Here is a 25,507-nt window from a genome sequence, read left to right on the forward strand (position 1 = left end):
TCAAAAACAGATGGTAGCTTGTGATGGGTAGCCCTATTATTATCAACTGTGTATGTTCATTTTAGTGTAATAATACCTGGACACACACACACTTTGTATGTGTGAAAAGTGACATAGGGTATTGTACAATATAAACAACCCCTTATGAAAAAGCAATAGTGTGATAATGTGCACATCAACATTTTGACACGGTTAATGTGCAATAACATAAGCATTAAAACCTTTTCTCCGGAGTACTTTAGCACTGAAGCACTTTGGCAACTCAGTTCAGATGGCTATATATACCATAATTAGGGTCCAAGCCATACGAAGTATGGAAGGACCCTATTGTTGTTCAAATGTTTATTCTCCTTCTTCTAAGCACCTTGAGGCCAAATTTGACCCCCTCAACACCCATGAAAAGTTGTGAAATTTGGAACACACATCAAGCCCCGAGCAAATTTCGATATTCTAAGGTCCGCATACACTTCAATGCGAAAATGGCTCAACAGCACCACCTAGAGACCAAAAAAATCCCCAAATGAACGGGGTCCCGAAAGTCTACTTCTCATAGGAAGACGAAACTTGGCACACACATGTAACACCCCGAGTCGAGCAAAAAAGTCAATTGAACACCTGTTGCCATGGCGACGGGGCGCCCGCCATCTTGGCGTGTACTGCCACTTTTTTCCCATTTTTTGCACTTTACACGCATCGTATTTGAACGAACTAGTCTGACGGGATTCGTGCGAGTGACTCCAAACTTGGTGGGAAGCTTCCTGACAAGTTGGGGACTAAACACTCCTCAAATCTTTCTAATAGCAGAAAGCGTGTTGCCGTGACAACTGACGGAAAAAGGCCTTCTCGCCATGAAACACGGTTTGCTCATATCTCCATAGGAATACATGGGAACTGCACCTAACTTGACAGGATTCATACAGGTTGGGTCCTTAACGCATTACACCACCTGTTGTCATGACAACATCGGGTGGCGGGGTCCAGGAGGCTCGGACCCGATGGATGCCGCTTGCGGCTTTAATTATTATTATTATTATTATTATTATGTGGTAGTATTTTACTGATGTTGACATCAACCTGCCAATGGGACTGATGATTAAAACTAGCCACCTTTTAAATCGCCCATATTTACATGCAAAAGTTTATTAATACGTCTTCTCCCTAAATAAAGATAAAATATAGAGGTATCATAACCCCAGGTAAAACTAGCATTAGCATGCACATTTACATTAATACATTTGTTAACTTTCAAGCCATATAAAAACTAAATAATTGGGACTTACCCATGCTGTTTAGAACTGACAGCACTGCGCGAACAATGGGTCAAAAATTCTGACCTTCATTCGAGGCTTCCCCCGGCTTTGCTTTTGGACATAATCCGTCTTTCAGCCAGGTAGTGTTGTTTCAGGGTTTTTCACTTGTTGCAGAGGATTTTCCATGGTGTTTTAAAAGCCCTTCTGCCTCATTTTCCTTTCCAAATCCTCTTCTGTCCATACATACCACAGAGGCGAGCGCTTGGTAGCTGGGCCTTTGCCCATGGGTCCTGGTCGGGCTCAGCCAGAAAGGGTGACAAGGGCCTCCCCTCCCGTGGGCTCACCACCTGCAGGAGGGGCCATAGGGGTCGGGTGTAGTGAGAGCTGGGCGGTTGCCAGAGGCGGGGATCCTGGCGGTCTGATCCTCGGCTGCAGAAGCTAGCTCTAGGGACGTGGAATGTCACCTCTCTGGCGGGAAAGGAGCCTGAGCTGGTGCGCGAGGTTGAGCGGTTCTGGCTAGATATAGTTGGACTCACCTCGACGCATAGCTTGGAACCACTGTCCTTGAGAGGGGCTGGACCCTCTTCCATTCTGAAGTTGCTCCCGGTGAGAGGTGCAGAGCAGGTGTGGGCATGCTCATTGCCCCCCGACTTGGCGCCTGTACGTTGGGTTTTACCCCGGTGGATGAAAGGGTAGCCTCCCTCCGCCTGCGGGTGGGGGGACGGGTCCTGACTGTTGTTTGTGCTTATGCACCAAACAGCAGTTCAGAGTATATATATAATTGTATATATATATATTATATATATCATGTACAAAATCATATAACAAAAAATAATTAATGAACTGGAAAACAAGGCATTCATTAGTGAAGAATCTTATACATCATTAATTTTACAAACATAAACAGTGAAGAACAAATTATAGGGTGTTCCATTTTACACACACATGCGCGTAAACACAAATACATACATGCAGAAGAAAAAAAAAAAAACAGGCAAAAAGGCATAGCCTATATGTCAAAATATGGTTTATCCAAGTTCAGTTACAGAGACAGCTGTAGATTTAGTTAAGAAAACTCACCCGATCACACCTACTCGTCATGAGCTTTCGCCTCTTCACCCCCTCCTTGGTTCCATCTTTCTCCAATCTTTTGGAAGATTTAAAATTTTCAAAAGCCTGGTTACATGGTCAAGGTGAATGCAAATAAAAACAAGGTTAACATTTTTTTTAAACATGCTTATAAACATGCTTAATTATCCAATGGGATGAAATATAAACTCCAACTGTTTTAGCATCACCATATTAAACCCAACTTCACACTCATGCAAAATACATACTTCAAACTTGATGAAAGCTCCAATTTGGTTCCACATCTTAACCCTTGTGGGTAACACGAATTTACTATCCTTCCGAGTTGTCGGAGGACAAAAAAGTCCCTTTCCAAACACTGCTATTAAATAATTAGGAAATAATTAGGAAATAATTATAAAAAAAATGATGAAATAATATTTTTTACCACATTTTTCTGCTCAGATGTTTTAATCATCTTCAGCCCTAACCAAAAATATCCAGTATTAAATCATTTAAATTATTTTTAACCCTTTAAATGTCAAATTTCCAACACAAGGTCACTATTTTTATTAAATAAAAAACAGAAAAGCTGAGTTTTTTTTCTCCATATAATACATTTAGGGATGTTGTAGACTTAATGTAAAGATCAGTCTTAGATATACTAAAAATGAATAACAAAATTGATTTAGCTGCACTTCTATTAATACCACACTTTTTAAATATCTCAACCATAACACAATATAACCATGTATTCTCTAATGTTATGGTTTTATTTGAAAGAAAAATAGTAAAATTAATCATTTTGACTATTCATCATGACGTGGTGCCATTTTCCCATCATAGGCCAATGCTTAAAGGACGTGTCATTTCTCAATAGTAAAACCATTATAAAAACACTCTAATAATTCTCCCTTTCTATGAAATAATTTTTAAACCAGCATCAAATTTCTCAAATAGAACATTTATTTTGCACGTTGCAACATTTTTTATCCACAATCTGGTCAACTAGTCCAGACCAGAGCCCAGACTAAACATGGAGAAACAGCTTTTAGCTGTTATGCTGCAAACAAATGGAACAAACTGCCAGTGGAGATTAAACTTTCACCAAATGTAGACATTTTTAAATCCAGGTTAAAAGCATTTCTTTTCTTATGTCTGTGCATGGAATCTGCACGGTAACTTTTTAACTAATCTTGCTTTTAATCATTTTAATGTAATATTTATTGTGATTCTTGCTATTTGTTGCTGTCTTTTACTATTTCTTAATATCCGTAATGCTTTTGTTTTATGTAAAGCACTTTGCATTGTCCTGTACATGAAATCTACTGGACAAACAAACTGCCTTGCCTTGCTGTGTAACTGGCCTTCCCCTCTCTGATCTTTCTTCTCAGCTCCTCCTTGTTCCCTGATCTGAAAGATATCTTCTTCTCCTTCAGAAAAGCTTTAATATCAGTAGTAATCCACGGCTTGTTGTTAGCAAAGCACTGCACCACCCTGGAGAGAACAGTGTTCTCAAAACAGAAGTTTATGTATTCTGTGATGCAGTCTGTGATGGCATTAATGTCCTTCCTGTGTGGGTCGCAGAGCTCTGTCCACACAGTGGTGTTGAAACAGTCCCTAAGAGCCTCCACTGTACGTGGGACCACAGCCTGCCTGTGTAAAACAGGTTTAAACACAGGCTGGACATGTATAGCATGGTGACCAGCTGAGGCAGGGGGATGCAGAATATGCCTTGCCTTGGTGTTGGCATAAAACAAGTCCACTGTTTCATTGTCTCTGGTGGGATAGGTGACGTCCTGTGTGTACTTTGGCAGAACAGATGATGGAGAGGCATGATTGAAGTCCCCAGAGATGAAAAACTGTGGAGGCTGAGTCTGCAGCCTGCTTGCGACTGAGGGCAGAATGTCAGAGGTTATATCTGCATTGGCAGAAGGGGACACGTACACTGCAATCACAATAGATTGTGTGAACTCCTGTGGCAAATAATATGGCCTCATGCTAACCTTAAAAGGTTCAATGTCTAGGTTGCACAGTTGCTCTTTAATGGTGCAGTGCCCCAATTTACACCATCTCAAATTCACAAACTCAGCTAGTCCCTCCTTTCCTCTTACCTCTCCGTTCTCTGTTCTGTATGCCTGCAGTACATGGAGGTTGTCCAGTAAAACCGTAGAATTATCAATAAGCCATGTCAGGTCTCCGTAAACAGAAGGACACTATTCTCTCTGGGTGTATCAGTGATGGACAAGAAGCAGAGTACAGAGAACTGGTCGGTCAGTTTGTGAAATGGTGCGGTGACAATCATCTCATCTTGAATACCAAGAAAACAAAGGAGATGATTGTTGACTTCAGGAGGAACAAGAACACACATAGAAGTGTTTCCATCATGGGAGAGGAGGTGGAGGTGGTGGAGGAATACAAGTACCTTGGAGTTCAGCTGGACAACAGACTTGAGTGGAAAAGCAACACTGAGTACATTTACAAGAAAGGTCAGAGCAGACTCTACTTCTTAAGGAAGCTGAGATCTTTTAACGTCTGCACCAAAATGTTGCAAATGTTCTACAGGTCTGTTGTTGAAAGTGCAATCAGCTTTGCAGCAATCTGCTGGGGCAGCGGCATCAGAACCAGAGACTTGAAAAGAATTAACAAACTGATCAAGAAAGCCGGTTCTGTGCTTGGAGTAACTCTGGAGCCGCTGGAGTTGATCATCAAAAAAAGAATTCTGTACAAGCTGACGAAGATAATGGAAGATCCTTCACACCCTCTACACAACGCCGTGACGAAACAACAGAGTGTGTTCAGTGGGAGGCTTGTTCAAGTCCGATGCAAGACAGAGAGATACAGAAGATCCTTCCTTCCAGCAGCTATCAGGCTGAAGAACAAAGCCCTTAATTAATTAATGTGATTGTTTTACTTTACTAAAAAAAAAAAAAAAAAAAAAATTACTACTACTACAATATTGAATTTCCCTTTGGGATTAATAAAGTATTTTTCATTCATTCATTTCATTCATTCCGCTGATGTCCAATGAGCGCCACCAGTAGGCCTGTTGCGATAAGCAATAAGTCAATTAATTGCACGGTAAGAAAAAAAGAGCATGATAAATTTGCCGACCATGATCATTTTTATTTGTGTCATACTTGACAGCAGCGTGTTGCAGCACGAGACCGTGGTGAAGCACCTGTGCGAGCTGGTATGCCGCATTTGTTTGTTGTAGGGCTGCCAACACGCATTGGCCCTGAGACTCGCCCATTTAAGTGGCTTCTCACACTTTCGTGCTAAATCTCAGATTCTCATGCTAAAATATGTAAAAAACGATGAGCATTATATATATATATATATATATATATATATATATATATATATATAGAATTTTTCATTTTTTAATACAATGAAAAATCATGTATATATATATATATATGATTTTTTATTTTTTAATACAATGATGATATGAGACTGAGAGTCCATTTTATTTATTGTTTTTGTTTTGTTATTTAAAATGAGTTTAAATGTTCTTTAGAAATGAAAGTTTATTGATCTTTGAAAGGGTGTACTTGCATTATTATGGCATTGTCATATGTGTTGGAAATGGTCTCAAAACGACAACATTATCAATTTGCGCAATATTATCGTTTATTGCGATAATTTCTAAGAAAATTTATCGTCCAGCAAAATTTGTCATCGTGACAGGCCTAGTCACCAGCTCGTTTATCTTGTTGGAAAGAAATATTGCTTCCCATGGTGATGGAGGGGAGAACAGGTTTGAAGCCCCTCTTCCCAAATTTTGTCCTGGCGCGATGCCCACAACGAGTCTTCAGTAGCACCTCCACTGGGATCTCGTGTCTGTCCCTAAGGGAACATCACTGCATAACGCGACCAGCTCTTCCATACTGTAAATAATGTACACAGGGGATGCCACGCACACACACATCATTAAATTGGATGTATTAGTTGAAAGAAACGTTGCAGATCCGAAGAAAACAGCAGATTTGTGTACAAATAAGTATATAAGGCTTGTATACAAAATATTTACAGAAGCAGTGAGCTATAAATAGTTAAAACACTAGAAAAGAAAGGAAATAGGTAAGAGGCGTTGCAACCAGCAGCCAGCCATCCAGCCGATGTACACAGCTCAAAACAATATAGGGAGAACATCATCGTTCTATACATATATATATATATATATATAAATTAGATGTGTGAAGACAAATAGTTTGATACATTTACCTTACATATTTTTATTTTTTATTCAATTAGATTATTATAGTATTTAAATGTGAATCATCCACTGGTTTAGTAGTAAATTCCCTTACGGTCTGAATCTGAAACACTCAGCCTCATCTATAAATACATTTAATCCTGGAAAATTCTTGCAACTACAAATCCCAGAGTTCTTTTCCAGGGCTAAACCCGGTCATATGACCGAGCAGCCGGACCAGGTGGTTAGTGGTCATATGATGTCATTAGCCGAGACTGAGGAGCAGCAACATCTCAGCTGAATCACAGCCCACATCACTCCCTACGCTGAAAGGTAAAGCCGGAGGAGTCCCTCCTTTTTACCCCATGTTTTTCTGAATTTAAAGAGGGATGCTTCAGGCTCACAGACGGGAGGAGGAGAGGGAGGGGACGAGAGGGAAGGAGAGAGAAGGCAAAGATGGGGGGATGGGAGGCTATCTGAGATGCCTCTTCGTTGCTTTCTGCTGACTACAAAAGAGCACAGATGTTTGCTCTGTATCAATCTATCTGCTGTAAACATATTGTGCCAGCAGTATGTTTGAGAGGAGTGTGCATCTGAGTGAATGCCATGTTGTTGGAAATGTGGAGAGACCTGATAGAGAGAAGGGTTGGGTTTGCTAGTGGGTTACAATCACTTCCTGTCTGAAGCATGGGCGGATCATTCCTGCATCTTGTTTCCTCTTACTTTCCTTTTACACTATACACAAGATTATCAAAGGGTTTTTTTAGTAAGATGCTTCAACCCTGTTCCAAAATGTTGGGACATTAAAATGCCATTAAAAAAAAAAAAAAAAAAAAAAAAAAAAAAACACACACAGGGATTTGCAAATTTCATCAAAGCAAATTTTTCATTCTTGAACGACCATAGAAAATATTTGTTTTAAAAGTAAGTAATTTGACTATTTGGTCATAAATATGTCATCTTGAATTTAATGTCAACAATGCAGCTGAAAAAAAGTTTAGGCAGGTCCATGTTTCCCAGTATTTTGTACCTCCATGTACTTTTCAGCATCAGAGCTTCACAGATGTGGAAGCTGCACATGCCATAGGCACAAATGCAACCCTGAATCAACACTTATTACCTAATAAATTTTGGGTATTAACAGTCCAAACAGCTTCAGGTTTAAGAATTAGTTTTACATTTAATGTGCAACTCTAAGCCTGACATGGTTCTTGATTGACCATCTTGTCCAAGTACAGCTGTAAAATGATGATTGGAGTGTAATTTAATTACTTCTTTAATACTCACTGAATGACTGAAATGATTCAGTTGGTTAATTTAATCTTTATTAGCACCCTAAATTTAGATTTTAAGGATTTTTTTTAACCAAGTTGTGTTCACAAATTTTTGCTTCTACTATTTCCAAGGTCAAGTAAAAAAAAAAAAAAAAAACAAGGTTACACAGAAAATCACTGGCTGGAAATGTTTCACTAACTACAGTGTTCTGGACAGTTATTAGTGATAATTAAAACCCACTTATCCTTTTTTCCTCACAGCCTTATGAGGATGTGTGGTCAATTCTTCTCTTTCTGCCTCCTGTCTTAAGTGAAATATACAAAATAAATGAAGGAAATTATGACGAGTACAAAGGCTGTCTGTATAATCCCAGTCTCAACAGAAAGCTGAGCCTTCTATGAATGAGTAAAGTAATTCCAGGAATTAGTAAAGTAGTCCTAGAAATGAGTAAAGTAGTCCTACGAATTAGTAAAGTAGTCCTGGGAATCAGTAAAGTAATCTTGGTAATGAGTAAGATAATCTTAGGAATGAGCAAAGTAATCCTAGGAATGAGTAAAGTATTCCTAGGAGTGAGTAAAGCAATCTTAGGAAAAAGCAAAATAGTCCTATGAGTAAAGTAATACTAGGAATGAGTAAAGTAATCTTAGGAATGAGTAAAGTAATCCTAGTGTGTGATCAGCTCCTCTCGGAGCACCCCAAACGCTACAGGATTTCTAGTTGCCAATATTAAATATTTGTATTATATACAATCTTTCCTTCCGTGGCCCTCTGGGCGGATCACACCGAATCACTGAACACACCACTCAGGAATACTGACACGATGTTGTTTGTAAATATCTGACAATCAGGCCTCTTCTGGCTTTGATCTTAAGGGGGAGATCAGGACAAAAATTGGGCTGATTATCCTATTTTGTGTACCTGTCTTTAGAAACTCCTTGAGGATTCAGAAAGAAGTGAAGCCCAAGATAGTCTATAATAGGAAGAAAGAATCCTTCACTATAAAACTTCCTTCATCTCCATGGAAACCAGCAGGACCTTCATGATTCATTTCAAACAAAAGCAGAGTCATAGGAGAACACACTAGCAGAGTTTTTAGAGCTGGAATCAAACTTTTCACCAAAAAACAGCAAAACTAAGACGTGATTTCTGGTTCTGGCTGCTAGCTCCAACAGGACATCCAATAATTATAGATCATTATTGATTATTATTGACTTTAAAACTATTAATCCTTCTACACGTCCTGTAAAAGCTGGACTCAAATTGTATGGTGCCTGCACGGAGGAGTAGAGTGATGGAGTAGTTTTATTATCTGTCCAAGGGAAACAAAAGAATAAGACCCGGGACAGAACCTAGTACAGGATTTTATATTAATGTAAAAAAATAAACAAAAAAAAAAAAACACTTATCCAGGGTTAACACACAGGTACCACCACCAAGTCCAGTCTCAAAATTCAACCCCAGGACACCTACACAGCCTGAACCTCAGTAATACTTTCTGTCCATGAAGATTTAGAGCTTTTCAAAAAGCATTTTTAAAACTGTATTGATCGGGGGCAACTTAGATGTACAGTTGGAAAGGGTTATAAATGTCTATTCCTGTAGAAATAAGTTCATTAATCTCATCTGAACTGTCTGAGTTGAATTCATACCATGTGGTACCCACAGATCAAAGCTTACACAGACAGTAGATTGCTCCCATCTCTCACAGTTCTCCCTGTTATTCCAGCTATATTTAAATAATTTCTTAGTACTTTGGATTAATTGGTGATGACATAAAGAGTTTTAAATTTGATCAGTTTTGCCTCCGTGAGTTATCATTTATCTGATTTTACTGACAGCAATCTTTGGCTAGTGAGCAGTTGGACCAATGAGGGTCATAACGCAGCTCAGCAGGGCCTTCCAGGCTTTAAAACTGAGCTGTGTTTAATTTGTCTCCTTCCAGTCTACTCAGCATTCATGCTGTTCGTCATACAACCCAACACACATTCACTACTTACATGTCCTCAAACTGCTGATGTTTGTGATGATGTAGTTCTTATTAATGCCCTTTCATTTCTTAGCAAGTGAACTGTGTGGCCTCTGTGCTTGTCACTTACTTTTAGCCACTTTGAGACAAGTGGTATTTCATTGTTCTCTCATGCTATTAGATTAGCTGGACAATAATTTGCAGGAAGTAAAGCATTGTTCTTCCCACCAATGATTCTTTTATAAATCAGACCAAGTCTGTTAATGCACCTTTTTATCTGGATGGAACTGAAACTTATTTTTGTCAGAAAATCATCACAATATTGATTCTTAATGTCTACGTTAAAGGGGTTTAATGTATTTGACTATTCACAGTATCTGGTGTAAATGTGTGCGGAGACACATCCAGACATTTAGCTGGGTCCGCATGTCCTCAGATCCATAACCTCCAGTCCATTTGTGGGTAATGTTTACATATGGCTCCAATTCACAACTGCCAGCTGCTGTGGTTTCTCTACAGATACATGCTTATCTGTTGGCAAATAGTTGCTCTATTTAAATACTCAATGTCCACTTCATCAGGACCAGCTTCCAGTCAGACCCCCATATTAATCCTTGATGTGCTAGATGGAACCAGGTGATGGAAACCTTCCTCAGAGGTTTTCTCCATATTGACATGACAGCATCACACAGTTGCTGCAGGTTTGTCGGCTGCATCCATGATGAGAATCTCCCGTTCCACCACATCCCAAAGCTGCTCTACTGGACTGAGATCTGGTGGCTGTGGAGGCCGTTGGAGTCCAGTGAACTCATCGTCATGTTCTAGAAAGCAGGTGGAGATGATCTGAGCTTTGTGACATGGTGCATTATCCTGCTGGAAGTAGCATCAGAAGATGCTCCACTGTGGTCATAAAGGGATGAACATGGTCAGCAACAATACTCAGGTAGGCTGTGCTGGTTAAACCAGACCACGTTGGTACTAAGGGGCCCAAAGTGGACCAAGAAAATCTTCCCCCACCATTACACCAACAGCAGCCTGAAGCGTTGAACCAAGGCAGGATGGATCCATGTTTTCATGATGTTTCCAGCAGATTCTGAGCCGAGCATCTGAATGTGGAGCTGAAATGGAGACTCATCAGACCAGCAACGTTTCTCCATCTTCTATTGTCCAGTGTTGGTGAGTGTGTGTGAATTGTAGCCTCAGTTTCCTGTTCTTAGCTGGCAGGAGGCACCCGGTGTGTCTTCTGCTGCTGTAGCCCATCTGCTTCAAGGCTGGATGTGTTGTGTGTAGAACCCGACCGATATGGATTTTCTGAGGCTAATGCCAATTCTGATATTTGGCAGAAAAAAATTCAGAATTACAATTACTTAAAAGAATATATGAATAAAATAACTTCTATTTTATTTTAAATTTACACTGTGAAAGTTTCTTTCTATGGAGCATACATTGATATAGCTACCAGTTCAAATTCATTTATCTTTACATTTAGACTATAGGTGTATTCGATATATAGTATACATATATGAATATATATATCTTAGTGCTGGGCAACGATTAAAATTTTTAATCGCATCGTTACGCGCAAAATGTGTCTTTCTTTAAAAAAAAAAGGCCTACAGTTATAAAAAGAAAATGCAGTAAGTTTGAGTTTACAAACATCAGGGGTCTCCAACCTGCGACTCTGGAGCTGCAAGTGTCTCTCTGGACCTTCCACTATGTCTCTAAATACGTGGCTAAAATATTTTTTTTAAATCTATCTTTTTTATAAAGGTTTTATGCTTTTCTTTATTTTAAAACCTTAAAAATGGAAATAAAAATGCGGTTCTTCAAAAATAACAAACATCCTATGGTGGCTCTTTATTAAAATATATATTAATTTGCCTTTTTGAAAAGTCTCGTAACATTTGTGTCTCTAAAGGAGTTTTATTTAGCTGGCTGAGGGAAAAATGGCTCTTTGGATTGGAAAGGCTGCAGACCCCTGCACTAAACACATAAACAGGTTTAGCAGCAATTTTCAGATAAAATATTTCTTCATATTTATAAAATCAAATATTTATGACAAAGAAGGATGAAATGTTCAGGATTTACTAACTAAAAGGTAAAAAAATCAGCAGGATGAATTTAAAGATCTGAAGCTGCTTCCTTCTAAACACAGAAGGAACAATATGTGATGAATATCAGCATCAGGTGAACAGACAGAAAGCAGGATGAGAATCTCACAGCTTCTAGATGGTGAGGAGAGAGAAATATTCACAATATGCACAATAACTTCCATCCATGCACCTTCACTGCTTCATTATCCACATTTCTGGCCTATAATTTCTCTAAACTTTAATTTTCAGCCTCAGCTACCGGGAGTTAAGGGTTAACGTCTCGTTCCAGGTGTGGCGTCAGGTCTGTAGATGTAACTATAAACATGTGTGGTATCCACAGAAAGTCCAGAATCTCAGCTACCAGCTCAGTAAAACCATTTCTATCACCAACAAACACAGTTAAGGCAAAAATTATTAAAAGACCAGGTACACAAAGTCCGAAAAAACATCTAAACACAGATGATGTCTCCCCATGAACACGAACAAACGGCCCCCTTTTACTGAAAGCTCACATCTCACAGATTCCACAGCTGGAAGTTTCATCTCAATATGACCAAGATTACCGAACCAGAGGTAGAAGAAGACCCGATTTATGCTTCACGTTTGTAAAAGTCAGAAAGCATGTCTTACCTTTGCTGTCTTGCATAAATTAAAACCGCATTTATTAAAAAAAATAATAATAAAAAAGTTTCCCGTCCAAAAATTACGATGTTCTGTCCATCTGCATGTATTTTGACAAAGAGAAACGTCGGTTCTTTTTTTCTTCTTCCTGTTCCAGACAGAAAACATCTCTTTATTCTAATAAATCTGCTCTCTCCTGATCACGTCAGACGCACCGCTGCAGCAGGGAAGGGAGACATGGACGCCATGTTTCTGTCATCAAAGCCAGCGGCCAGCAAAAAAAAAAAAAAAAAAAAAAAATAATTATTAACGCGCGATTAAAAAAATTAACACATTAATTAAGCATTGCGTTAATGCGTTAATGAGTTAATGCGTGATTAACGCGTTAACGTGCCCAGCACTAATATATATATATATATATATATATATATATATATATATATATATATATATATATATATAGTGAGGGAAGATACACTGGTAGAACATCATTTATGCAGCCCTCTGATACGCATTAATATTAAATTCCATTTTCTCTACTCCATTATTTTCTTTGCCATAAAGTCATGACTCATATGAACCAAAATAAAAACCAGAGACCATGTTAAAACACATAATCTTTAACAGAGTTTCATTTTAAACAAATAATGTTCACAAATAGTCTGGAACTCATGTTCCTCCACAGCAACACAGTGAGTCACGTTCTAGGATTTTCTGACAAAGTAAAACTAAAAGGGACAGGGCTATTCCGGGGCGGGCTGGGCGGGGGTTCTGGGCTCTGGTGCCTGGGGCTGGTCCCCCTCCCTCCGAGGTGGTGGGGTCTGTATGTGCCGGGGGTCTAGGCCATCCCGGATGTGCTGCCATGTTGTGGGTTGGTGCATGCCCTAATGTGTCTGGTTGCCGCCCTAGGACCCAGGGTATGACTCGGGGGAAGGAGGGGTGTAGGGGTTTGAAGGAGGGCTGAGTGGGATTCAGGGGATTATAGGGGGAGGTGCTGGGGTGTGAGGCAGGGATGCTTGTATGTTGTGTGTGTGTCTATCTTTTGGATGATGTTTGTGTTGGAGTGTGGGTATGTGTGTGTGCGTATGCATGTGCTAGGATGAGTGGGAGTGTGTAAGATCATAGGTGAGTAGGTGGGGTGGGAAGGGATGACATGACCCTGTGGGGGGGGCCTGGGTTGGCCTGGGGGTGGTGCGCCATGGATCTGGGCTCTCCCGCTATTCTCCTTCCGCTCCTCTCAGTCCCCCTTAGGTGTCTGGTGGGTGGGTGTCTTCTGGGGTCGGTGGCAACCCGTTGGCTGCAGTCGCTGCATGGCCTGGTCGTGGGGGGCGGCTGCCTCTGGCCTGTCTTGCCCTGAGGGGCCTTCTGGGGAACGGGGGTGCCTAGTGGTGCTGGCAGCTCACAATCCGGAGGGAGGTTCTCTTCCCTTTGGACTTACATCCCTGGACCCCTCTTCTTCCCGCTCTCTCTATCTCGCTTACATACACACATAGACACACACACACACACACACACACACACACACACACACACACACACACATAGGGATTTGGGAGGCATGCACGTCATGCGGGGTGTAGCCAGGGGGGCCACCCAAGTGGCTTCCTTAGCTGCATCCTGTGGCGACTCGCCTCTCAGTTTAAATTACAATTAGACATCAAAACACCAACACAACACACAAACAACTTCTGGGGGCGTGTCATGTGGTGCATGGAGGGCGGGACTACTAACATGACCTTGCTCCCAGCACAATATGGTCACTGCCCCCCAGTTTTACTTGCAAAAAATCACACTCACCACAAACAGTCATGAGCGGGGAGGAGGAGGAGGACAATGGGGACACCTCACACCGCTCTTCCCCGGGGCGCCACCGGGGGCGGGTACAGGAGGTGGTTGCTCTGGGGGCAGGAAACTGGGGTGGCTGCACTGATGAGGGGCTGCTGATCTTGGGGGATGCCCGGTCGGCCGCATCTGGGCGGAAGGTGATGGGGGGTGGCTGGGGATGGCGGTGAGGGCCGGATCTGGGGCTTGCCATTCTCTGGTCCGCTGGGGATGTCTCTCACAGGGCATGGTGGGAGGGAGGGGGGGCTGGGGAGTGAGAGTGGGAGGGTTGTATGCTGTGTAAATGTTTATATTGTGTGGGAGTGTGCAAGGATATAGGTGTGTGCATGTATTTCTGTGTGTGTTTGGAGCAGGTTAAGTGCACTTGTGGGGGGGACCTGGGTGGGCCTGGGGGGCCTGGGGGGCCTGGGGGTGGTGTGCCGTGGGTCTGGGCTCTGCTGCTCTCCCCATTCTCTCATTCCCCGTTAGGCATGTGGGGGGGTGGGTACCTTCTGGGGTCGGTGGCGACTCATTGGCTGCGGTCCCTGTATGGCCTGGTCGTGGGGGGCAGCCTCTCCTGGCCTGTCTTTTGAAGTTTGCTTCCCTCTGGACTTACATCCCCGGACCCCTCTTATTTATCGCCCTCTTTGTCTCACATACACACGTAGGGAGTTGGGAGGTGTGCACGCCATAAGGGGGCCCTACCCATAGGCCTCCCCTTGGCAGAGCAAATTTGTTCAGCACGATACAGCAACCAGATTATCATTTTGCTTGCTATGATGCTGGACAGGACAAGTTAAAAAAAAAAACAAAAAAACTAAAAGGGACAGGACATCATAAAAGTAAGTGAAGACAGAGAGTAATGTTCATCATTTCAACTTTTCCCTCCTCTCTGCTTCACATCCATCCTCCTTCAGTGCATGTCAACCTGCAGCTGATGGAGTGACGGACGCTCGTTCTGTACTCTCAAATATTTTGTAAATAACTTCTGTTATTTCACAGTTACTGGTATTAAGGCTGTTAGCTAACGCTATGCTAGGTTGGCATAACCACAGTGATGTTATTGCTAACATAAACAGAGTAAATTGAAATGAAAATGAAAAGCATGACCGACGCAACGAAGCACGGGTCACTATCATGACACATAAGTTAGACTGGCATCGGCCGGTAAACTCACCTGGTCGAAGTTCTTTTGATGGTTCACTTCAGTCCGGTCGGTATTTTCTGTTTCTAAACAACAATGGTGTCCAGCATGGTTCAGTGTCTTTTTTAGCTTGTGGAAGAAAATGAAGAAATACTTCGATCAGCCTCTCATCAACTTGATCCACAGGTTATTGTTTTTAAAAACGGTGGTTACCACACAAAGTCAGCAAGAAGATCCAGATATCCGGCAACACGTGATCCCAAACTGACCAATCACAAGGGAGTACCTCTGCGTAACCGTCTGCGAAGCAGGTGTGCACGTCAGGTCTGGAAGAGGTGCGCGTCAAGCCCCTACAGAGGTACGCCAAGCTTACGGCGGTAACGCAGACGTACATGCCGCACAACCATAAATCTGCCTTTACTGACAGCAGTAAGGCCTGAGGATTAAATGGAGTCAGACCTCCATCTAGTGGACAAATGGTGCAACAACATTCTGCAAGACTCTGACACTTGAAAACATTTACTGTTTTATGATAAAATAAGAATATAAAGGTGTTTAATCTGCAAACCTTCAGCCCATTATGGTTATTTTGTGAAGGACTATAATCTTCCGATTTAATCAGCCGGCCGATCAATCGGTCGAGCTCTTGTTGTGTGTTCAGAGATGCCATTCTGCTGACCTTAGCTGATGCCAGTGCTTACTGGACTGGACTTCCGTTTCCAACCAGTCTGCCCAACACAATCAAGAAGACTCAGTGACTGACAGTGTTCAGTGCTCTCACTCAGAGGCTGACCTCGCTGCTTCTGCTGTGTCTGCAGCGCTACATTACGCTGTGGGAGAAAATAACTTTTATTGGAGTGGATTTTTTTCTCTTTTTATATGATCCTGTGATTGACATAAAATACCGCTGTCCAAAGCTTTGGATATTCATAATCACAACCAAAGACCCCGTTTCAGATGTTTTAAAATAAATCTTTTCTTTTAGCTGCATCATCTCAGACAACTAGAATAGAAAACTATTTTACGTTTAACTTTATAATATAGCATAATAGCATTCAGCCGTGCTTTAGACTTTGTTAAAGCTACAGAGATGAAAACAATTTCCACCAGGCAGAGATTGAGCATTATAACCCACATGGTAGCTTAAATGAGTGACTTGGATATTGGGTGGCAAGTGAGACCTTTTAGTGAGGACAGCAAGGTCTGGAAGGGAGCAGTCACAGGATCTGACTTCAGGATTCATGGAGACAAGAGGTTGTGCTGTTAGCGATAACAAGGCCAGGCCAGGCCAGGCTCTGTGATGTGAATAATGGCTGGACAGAGGTTTAGACATCATTAGAATAATCAGTCCTGATATGTAAGGAAATGCAGGGCAGGACAGTGGAGGTCTTCTGATGGCACTAATTAAGACATTACATGCATAACTTCTCTCTTCTGACAATGCTGATGTATTATGATCCACTGTGGCAGAGACTGTTGTGTTATCTGCTGTTTTTCATAGTTTTATGCTTGTGGTATGTTTTTTTATTTATATGGCTTGTATTTCCCTGTGTAAATCAGCAAAACGAACAGTTTACCATGATTTGTTTTTATTTTTTTTATCTGTATTTGCGTGTTCATCATCGTGCAGATGCTAAACAGCTCAGATTAACCTCTTTGATGCTAGAATGCATTTAGCATATTTGAGGTGTTGTTGTATTCCTCTTCTCATTGTGATGTCTTCCTTGATTGGAAACCCCATTGATCATATCAGATTGGATAAGTAATTGATTGTTACTGGTTATTAACCTCCCAGAACTTTGAGCCCTCTTGCTAGCCGCTGAGAACAGCCTGTAATCAGTCACAAATGGCAGCCACTAATGAAATTAGTTCCTGGTTCTGCCTCACAACTTTGTTTGTTCCACAAAGTATTGGCAAGGGCATAGAGATGCCATGGTTTACTCCCGAGAGGATGGAGTGATAGAACAACAGAATGCAGATAATTAGCTGCTGTGTCTGTGTTGTCTCTTTGTAATTACTCATGTGTCTGACCAAAATATTAAGATGAGGAAATGGAAGTTTTTGCAACAGTTTGCCTTGGATCCAGGGTTACTGCATGTGAATATCTGCAAAGAGTGAGAATAGCAGATTTCCACAAATAAAACCTGAATTATTTATAAAAACTGGTTCTCTATGGTCGATAACATTAAAAAGCCGGACCTGATGCAGGCAGGGGGATGGGTGGAGGGAAGGAACAACACTGCACATCATTACAATGTGTTGTTGGAGAGGAAAAACTTCAATTCTACCACTTCTTTTTTTCTTTTTTCTAAATCAACTAAATAAAAGCTGTTTTGGGCCATTTGTTGTACTGTAGTAAACACATAAGGTCCTGCAGTGGTGTTGCTTGATGGATTTACCATTTGAACTGTGTGACTTTCTGAAAGAGCAGGAGGAGAACTATGCAGTTTTATTACAGTCGCCAGAATTGTTGGAAAGACCGACCTTATTGTCTTTCCAGCCAATCCTTCCTTACCACCACAGATAAGCTTGCAGCTTGATTTCATCACGCTTGTGCCTACATCTTCTACCAGGAATCTTGGTGTCATGGTAGACAACCAGCTGACCTTTAAGGACCATGTTGCCTCCGTTGCTCGATCTTGCCGATTTGCTCTCTACAACATCAGGAGGATCAGACCCTACCTGACAGAACACACAGCACAGCTCCTGGTCCAGGCTCTGGTCATTTCACTCATTGACTACTGCAACTCCTTACTGGCTGGCCTGCCTGCATGCTCAGTTAAACCTCTGCAGATGATCCAGAACGCAGCAGCACGTCTGGTCTTCAACCAGCCCAAAAGAGCTCATGTCACTCCGCTGCTAATCGCTCTCCACTGGCTTCCAGTTGCAGTGCATCAGATTCAAAGCTCTGCTTCTGGCTTACAAAACAATAACCCAAACGGCTCCGGTCTACCTCCACTCCTTAATCCAGAGCTACACTCCCTCTCCACAGTTACGCTCTGCCAATGAAAGATGCCTAGTGCTCCCACCACAAGGTGGCGCCACATCAGTAGCTAGACTTTTCTTCTCTGTTGTTCCCCGGTGGTGGGACGATCTACCAAACTCCGTCCGATCCGCAGAGTCCTTATCCACTTTTAAAAGCAAGCTGAAGACTCAGTTGTTTAAGGAGCATTTCCACATTTAGCTTAACTCTTCTACTCAGAATAAGATTTGTCCAGCTCTTTGGTTCAACCAAGTACTGAAAAAGCTGTGTGCATTTATACCCAAGTTAATGTTGATTGATGAAATCGTAATGTTTGTATTTAAACAATTTGATAACAATTTGTTTACACAATATTTAAACAAAATAACTTACAGAAACTACAAAAAAAAAAAAAGGAAAAAAAAGTTATGCACTGCCTCTAGCACTACATGACAGCACCTGGTTCAACTGGACTCAAAGCGGTCTGACTACCACTTAATGATGACGTCCACCTTGTTTGAATTCATGCTTGTGTTGTTGTTACTCTCAAATGTAAGTCACTTTGGATAAAAGCGTCTGCTAAATGACTGTAGAATAGAATAGAATAGAATAGAAACATTTCATACCTTCATGGAGGTATCAGTCTGCAGTAATCACAGACTCCACAGATGCTGATTGGCTAGAAGTTATCTACCTGGTTAAAGATGTGCACATATTCTCACCACATATTATTTTATAGAAATGCTGGTTTGTGTGCAGAAAAAGGCAAATGCATGTTTTGTTTTGTTTTGTTTTTTTTATTTTATTTTAATTTTGTTTTTTTCTTTTTGTGTGTACACATCATTTATGCATTTGGCCCCTAGTCTTTCCTAATAATGAGTGTGGGCAGTATGCAGCCCTGTAATGCCTACAATGCTAACTAAGATTTGAGTATTAATTAAAATTTAAAGTAATCTGAGAGTTAAGCTTCTTGGGGTGCAAACACATTGGCATAATATTTCTTTCCATTTTCCATCACATGAAAAATCCACAAGATAAAATTTCTAGTCCTGATTTAAATGCTGGAAATAGTTTAATTTTCAACTTGTCTTCTTTTGGCTATTCTGCCTTAATAGAAAAGAAACGCTAAAGTGAAAAAAATTGGTTTAATTTTTGTTAAACAGGGAAGACATGCTTATGCAGAAGTAAATTAAGTTAGCTTTAGCATGCTAGCAGCCAAATTAGCAGACCATTTGGCTAGCTAACTGGTTTAGGTACCAGATGTGCTTGGGTGGTCAGATGTGCTCGGGGCCTGGGGCCTTCCGATGATGTTACACTGGGGCAAGGCCACTCGAACAAACTCAATTTCATAAGAATCAGATCTGCTCAGGGTCTCTATTTATCAGTTGATATTGGTCACATAATAGCAATATAAGCTTCTTTTTCCCTAGTGAGTAAATAAATCTATATCATTTTACTTTTTCATGGTGTACAGTCTGGGATTATTTATTGGACCAAATATCAGTTCCAATATTTATATCTAAAAATACATCTTCCTATTGAAACACATATTAATCAAAAGGCAGTGAGCTCCCACCCTCATCAACATCAAAACATTTAACATTAAGCCCCAAAATATATAATTAAAGAACCTCATTACAAGTTAAAGATATCAGCTATGGTTGCAAATTTCTCATTTTCCTTTTACAATGTTGAAAGCATTAACAAATCAATAAACATTGAAAAAGTGCACATTTTTCCTCAGTTCAAATTTTATTTACATCAAAACACAGAAACACTGGAGCAATAAGCTGGTAGATGTGAAAGCACAGAGGATGGCAGTGTCTGCTCCTCTCAGCAGGCAGGGCTGGGCATCGCTAACTTTAGCATTAACTCACTGTTACGTAATTTTATTTCTTTCCGAATGGAGACATTTCAGCTCTTGGAACTTTTAGAGGTCATGGTCATGCTGTGGTAAGTCCCTTTCAATAGGTAATGATGGAGTTCTTTGTAAAAGTCATCTTTGTTTCCTACGAAGAAGAACCACTTCCATAATTTAACCAACCACAATCTTCTACGTAATCGTGCCCACGTTCAGCCAATCAAATAATGTGGCGTCATTGGCAGGTGCCGGGCCTGAGCAGATCTGACTACCTGAGCACATATGTTACCTACACCAGGTCTCATAATCTCCCATGGGAATTAACCGTCCAGCCATGAGGGATAAGGGGATAAGCAGTAACAGGAACAGAAGGCAGTTATCTTTGAGTAATCTGGAAAATCAAATAAAGCTGTTTTATTGAAATACAGTACGGAAATGTCCTGGTTAGCTTCGGTATGTTGATCACCAGCCTCTCCAATCATAGCCAAGGTAGTATCCAATCCAGTGGTTCACCATTTTGGACATGCTAGTCATTAGGTTTTCTAATGCTAATGCCAACATGTCCTTGCTAATAAACACAGAGAAGATTCAGTCCAGTAGGTCAGTATGAAACTAGCTTGTTAGCCTCTCTGATGCTAACTCACATCCCTGACAATTGACGATCCACAATAGATGCAGGAACTGGTGCAGATGTGTAACGAGAAGTTGCCTCATCCTTTCCCATGGCTAGCCCCTCAGTTACTGGTGCAGGCTTATCATTGATCAGATCAGTGGCTTCTTTAAGATAGGTATAACCTCCTGTAGTCGGGAGCTCCATGGCCTTATTTTAAGACTTTTTATTGGATCATAGAAAGTTAGGAAGACAATTTCCCTCAGGACATGAATATGCAAACACTTGGCATTGGAAACCAAATTCTTCACTGTTAGTCGCACAAGCAGGACTTTGTTTCTTATTGTTTTTATTTATTTTTCCATTTCTGTCACTTTTTAAAAAGAAATAATACACACTTTTTTAATTGTTATCGATGATGGCAGCAGCCTGTTAATGATCATTTAGGATTGCTTCTCTTGTTAAAGCAACTTCAAGACGACAGTATTTAGATATTGCTCTGGTTTTCTCGTTAGCTCGTGCATCACTTCAGGCTTCACAGGGATTTTATTCTTAAGCTATGTGAGGTTTGAGTGCAGTTTCAGACGTAAAGACAACCTCCAATTACTGTTATTATTTCATCCTTGTAAAAGGTGCCACTAATTGTATTTTTTTAAATATTTTAATCCTAGCAAACCATGTAATCAGTCATTTATTTGAAAATAAATGATATGCAGCTTCATGCATAATGATAGTAATCATCAGCTATTGCTACGAATCTCGGCAGCTATAGTGGTAAATTGCATGAGTAATTACCTGACTGTGAAAAGAACAGAGAAAAAGAATTGTTATATAACAGCACAGACATTACAGGGGGCATTTTGCTGCACTGTGTACATACTTTTTCATATTTAAATACATTTCCTGATAAAAACAGAGGAACTGTATTTGGAGAAAATAAAAACAACTGTTTTTCAGACCCTAATCATTTCAGTTTGATGTGAAGGTTGACAAAGAACACCAGAACACAGAAAAAAAGCCAAAACAATTATTTAAAAATTAGTTTCATTTAAATCCATTTCTGTTTTCCCTGAAATGTGGGACAGCTTCTTTAAAGCTTCTAAACTGTTTATTGGCCTTGAAACTAAAACAAGTAGCCTGCATATTTATTTTCTAATTTGATTGTGATTTGATTTTTTCAAAGCAGGCTTGCATGTGTGCTTTCTACCATTTTCTCCACCTCCCTCTGTATCTACTACACACTCTGTTTAAAAGCAATGTAATCAATAGTTTTAGCTCTCAAAGTATTCTGCGGGTTGGAATGAGCTTATCAGTGAGCCAGAGGAGCCCGATTCTTTTATACAGCATGACCAGATGATTGTGCTCAGAAATGCCTACGATTATCGTGACACAAACAGAGTGAAATTCATTTGTTCGAGAACTTGCTTTTGTCGTCGCTGACCCAGATGCATCTTATCATCATGTTCCAACAATTTGGCTTGTGAAATCTGAATGTCAGGAAATGTTGAGAGGAAGTGGTGGCTGAAACCCAACGTCCAGCGTTGCCAGAATGTGTTGGATTGATAAAACAATAGGCGACAGAGGCTTTGGAATGCCTTACATGGTGATTTATGGCTACAAAAGGGTTTTATGAGGCTGCGTGTCTGCTCACAACATTTTGGAGTGTAGTCATAGTGATGGCTGTGAGGGACTGTGAGAATCTCCAATCTCCAGGAAGTCATAGCCGCAGGGTGAAGCATATGTAGCATGAGGATGGCACCAGAAGGCTGCATCGTGGTTGTCCAGTTGGCCATCTGTTGTGGTCCTGCAGACAGGGCCAGGAAGCCCCTCTCTCCCTTCCCAGAAAAAAGAAATGGCATTTAAATGCCAGGGCATGGGACAGCACTCACTGCCCCGAAGGAGCTCCTCTGCACATCCCAGACACTGAGCTTCAGATTCTCCCAGCGGGACTTCCAGAAAACATCCTGGAGTGGAGTGATGACTGTATGCAGAGCATTTGTTGGTGTGCAGAGTGAGACCACTATGGTGGAAGTGGTCACAGCATGGTTCACTCCCTGGCCAAAGATCATTACTTGTCCTTATCTCGGGCCAAGTCCTCAGGCTGTTCCATTCGGCTCCAACAGGGACACCATTACCAATTCAACTGAGGCCCAAGAAGCCATAGTGGAATTCCACAGCTGCTGTTAGTTATGCTAACTGTTATCCAGCTGGATCAGGTCTACACCCATGCTTTCTGTCATCCAAGACATCATACAGTAATAGATCATTTAAACCTAATGACATCGAACATTGAACAGTAGCGTCTGGATATTATTAGAGAACAGGCCCATCTTTATATTTTTCATTGGTGAGTTTTACTTCAAAATCCATTTGATTGATTGGAAGTGGACTTGTAAAGCGCTTTGGTCAACCTTGTTGTGTTTAAATGTGCTATAGGAATAAATTTGGCATTGATATTGAATGATTCTCGTTTCTTCCAACTTCAACACCTGCTTCAATCTTGATGTTTCTTGACAAGTATCACCCTGGTTATGTACGTTAATCCAGTGCTTGTGTCCTGATGCCCACTGTGTCTGAGTTTTCATTTGATCATGCACTGCATGCATAAAACTATTGGCACAACCTTTTGTCATAGTGACCTTCTGACTTTCATTTTAACAGGTCAGCATGAAACCCAAATCAAACAACTGCTTCTTGGATCAGGATTACTTTGAAATAATATGGAATTTCAAATGTTGCCAAGCTAATGACATCACTCATCTTTTAATCAGAGGCACCAGTTTAAAGGTCCCACATTATGCAAAATACACTTTCTAAGGGTTTTCTAACAGTCTTATGTGTCCTCATAGCCACATTCAAAGGTTCAAACACAGAAACAGCCTGTTCTCAGTGGAGCTCACTAGAGACACTTTTGGAAATTAAAATTAATGACCAAGGCCGAATTTGGGGTAATACAGTTTGAAAACAATGTTGTTGGACCTCTGATACCTGAAATTGTTGTATGAAATTGTTAAAAAAATGTACATCATGGGACCTTTAAGAAGTTAAACTCTGGACTTTGCCTTGTCTGAGTCTAGCCCCCCCCCCCCCCCCCCCCCCCCCCCCATATCATCAGCAATCCCATTCTTTAAAATTTGACCAAGAGCATATTGCTACAGATTAAGATCCACAAGTCTGTCTTCCTCTTGTTGATTTTTAGTCCTAATTTAACAGAGGAGCCAGACGCGGTGGCTCAGGCATCTGCTCAGAATACTCTGACTATTATCTGGCCTGAAAGAATGATGGATGACTTTGGAGGTTGAGCCATAACAAAAAGGAATTAAGATTTTATTTTCTATATGCAGTTGAAACTGACTGGGTGTCTCTCTGACACTCTAACGCCTTCTGGTTATTTTCTCATTTGCTTTTTTTTTCCTAATGGCCACCTTACTAAACAATATAATCTGCTGAGGTTGATGTTAGCCTGGCTTACGATTTTACTGTAGTAATGAAGGTGTGTGCCACACAACCCTGAGGTAACATAATAGCTACTTTTTTCAAAGGTCAGCGGGAAAGGAGGCCACATAAAGTCTCCTACATGCTTCGCTGTCCTTTAAAGAAAGGTCACAGTTGGTTTGGGAGTGAGCGTGAGAGGCTAAAGGGGAAAAATAAAAAGCAGAACAGTTTTTAAAGTACAGATTGTAAAGATAAATTGGTAGGATAAAGAGCAGTTTCTCCACAGGACTATCACCTGCTCTGTCCCACATTCGTATGCATGCAAAGCAACAATGCGAGGCAGAAAACTCTCTTCCCTCCGCTCACCGTCCAATCAAATAAGTGCAGAAAGGACAATCTCTCTGGTCCTTTTAAACAAATGAAAGCAGCATAGAATTTTAACCCTGTGACTCAAGGTCAGCCTTCTCTAAAGCACTCCTGTTTCACCGTAACTCTTGGTAAAGTGTTATTGATGCTCGAATGCCTTAGAACCGATGTCATCCATGAAGGTAGAGCTGGTTTGTAATTACATCTCATGGTTGCAATGATCTGACCTTAAACAAACAAGTCTAGTTTGATGTAACATGAAAAAGATGAATGTACATACACCTTCCCTAATCTGAAAAGCCCTAATTACACATTTGAAATTTGGCAACTTGTGACATTAAGAAAATGAAAGTTTTGCCTCTTCCTTTGGTTTTCATGAAAACAATTGTTTGGGCCAGTGGGCATCAAGTGATGAAGGTGGAAGATGTAGAACCAACACTGAAAACACCATTACAGGGAGTTAGAGGCTTTTAGTCTTCTAATCTAATCAAAGCAAATAAAATATTATTTATGAAGCACTTTTCATGCATGAGTAGCACAAAGTGCTTTACATGATAAAATACACATAAAAACGTCTGCAGATTAAAAAAGAATATAAAATAACTAATACAAACACACACCTACACTTTCTCTTTCCCACACACCCACCCACACACACCCAAAGCAATGTTGAGGTTCTCTGGTAAGATGAGAACCTCAGGTTTTTACAGTCGAGGATCATAATAGTGGAATGAGGTCTTGACACATGAATTAAACTGAAAATGGAGACATGTGTCATTGTGAGATTTAGATTATTCAGAAGAGGGCTATAATGGGTCGTTTTAATCAGCTAGCCAA

At 40.8% G+C, this 25,507-nt stretch overlaps 1 protein-coding gene across 1 annotated transcript in view; it reads left to right on the top strand.

Moving 5' to 3' along the window:
* The first annotated feature begins 6,780 nt into the window (after nucleotides 1-6,780).
* tsnare1 (T-SNARE Domain Containing 1) overlaps nucleotides 6,781-25,507 on the top strand; it is a 259,358-nt gene continuing 240,631 nt past the window's right edge. Inside the window, exon 1 of the mRNA XM_041988457.1 lies at nucleotides 6,781-6,849. The gene's annotated coding sequence lies outside the window, so the exon portion shown is untranslated. The remainder of the gene's footprint in view (nucleotides 6,850-25,507) is intronic.

This window comes from Melanotaenia boesemani, chromosome 6 (assembly GCF_017639745.1).
Source record: "Melanotaenia boesemani isolate fMelBoe1 chromosome 6, fMelBoe1.pri, whole genome shotgun sequence".
Lineage (NCBI taxonomy): Eukaryota > Metazoa > Chordata > Actinopteri > Atheriniformes > Melanotaeniidae > Melanotaenia > Melanotaenia boesemani.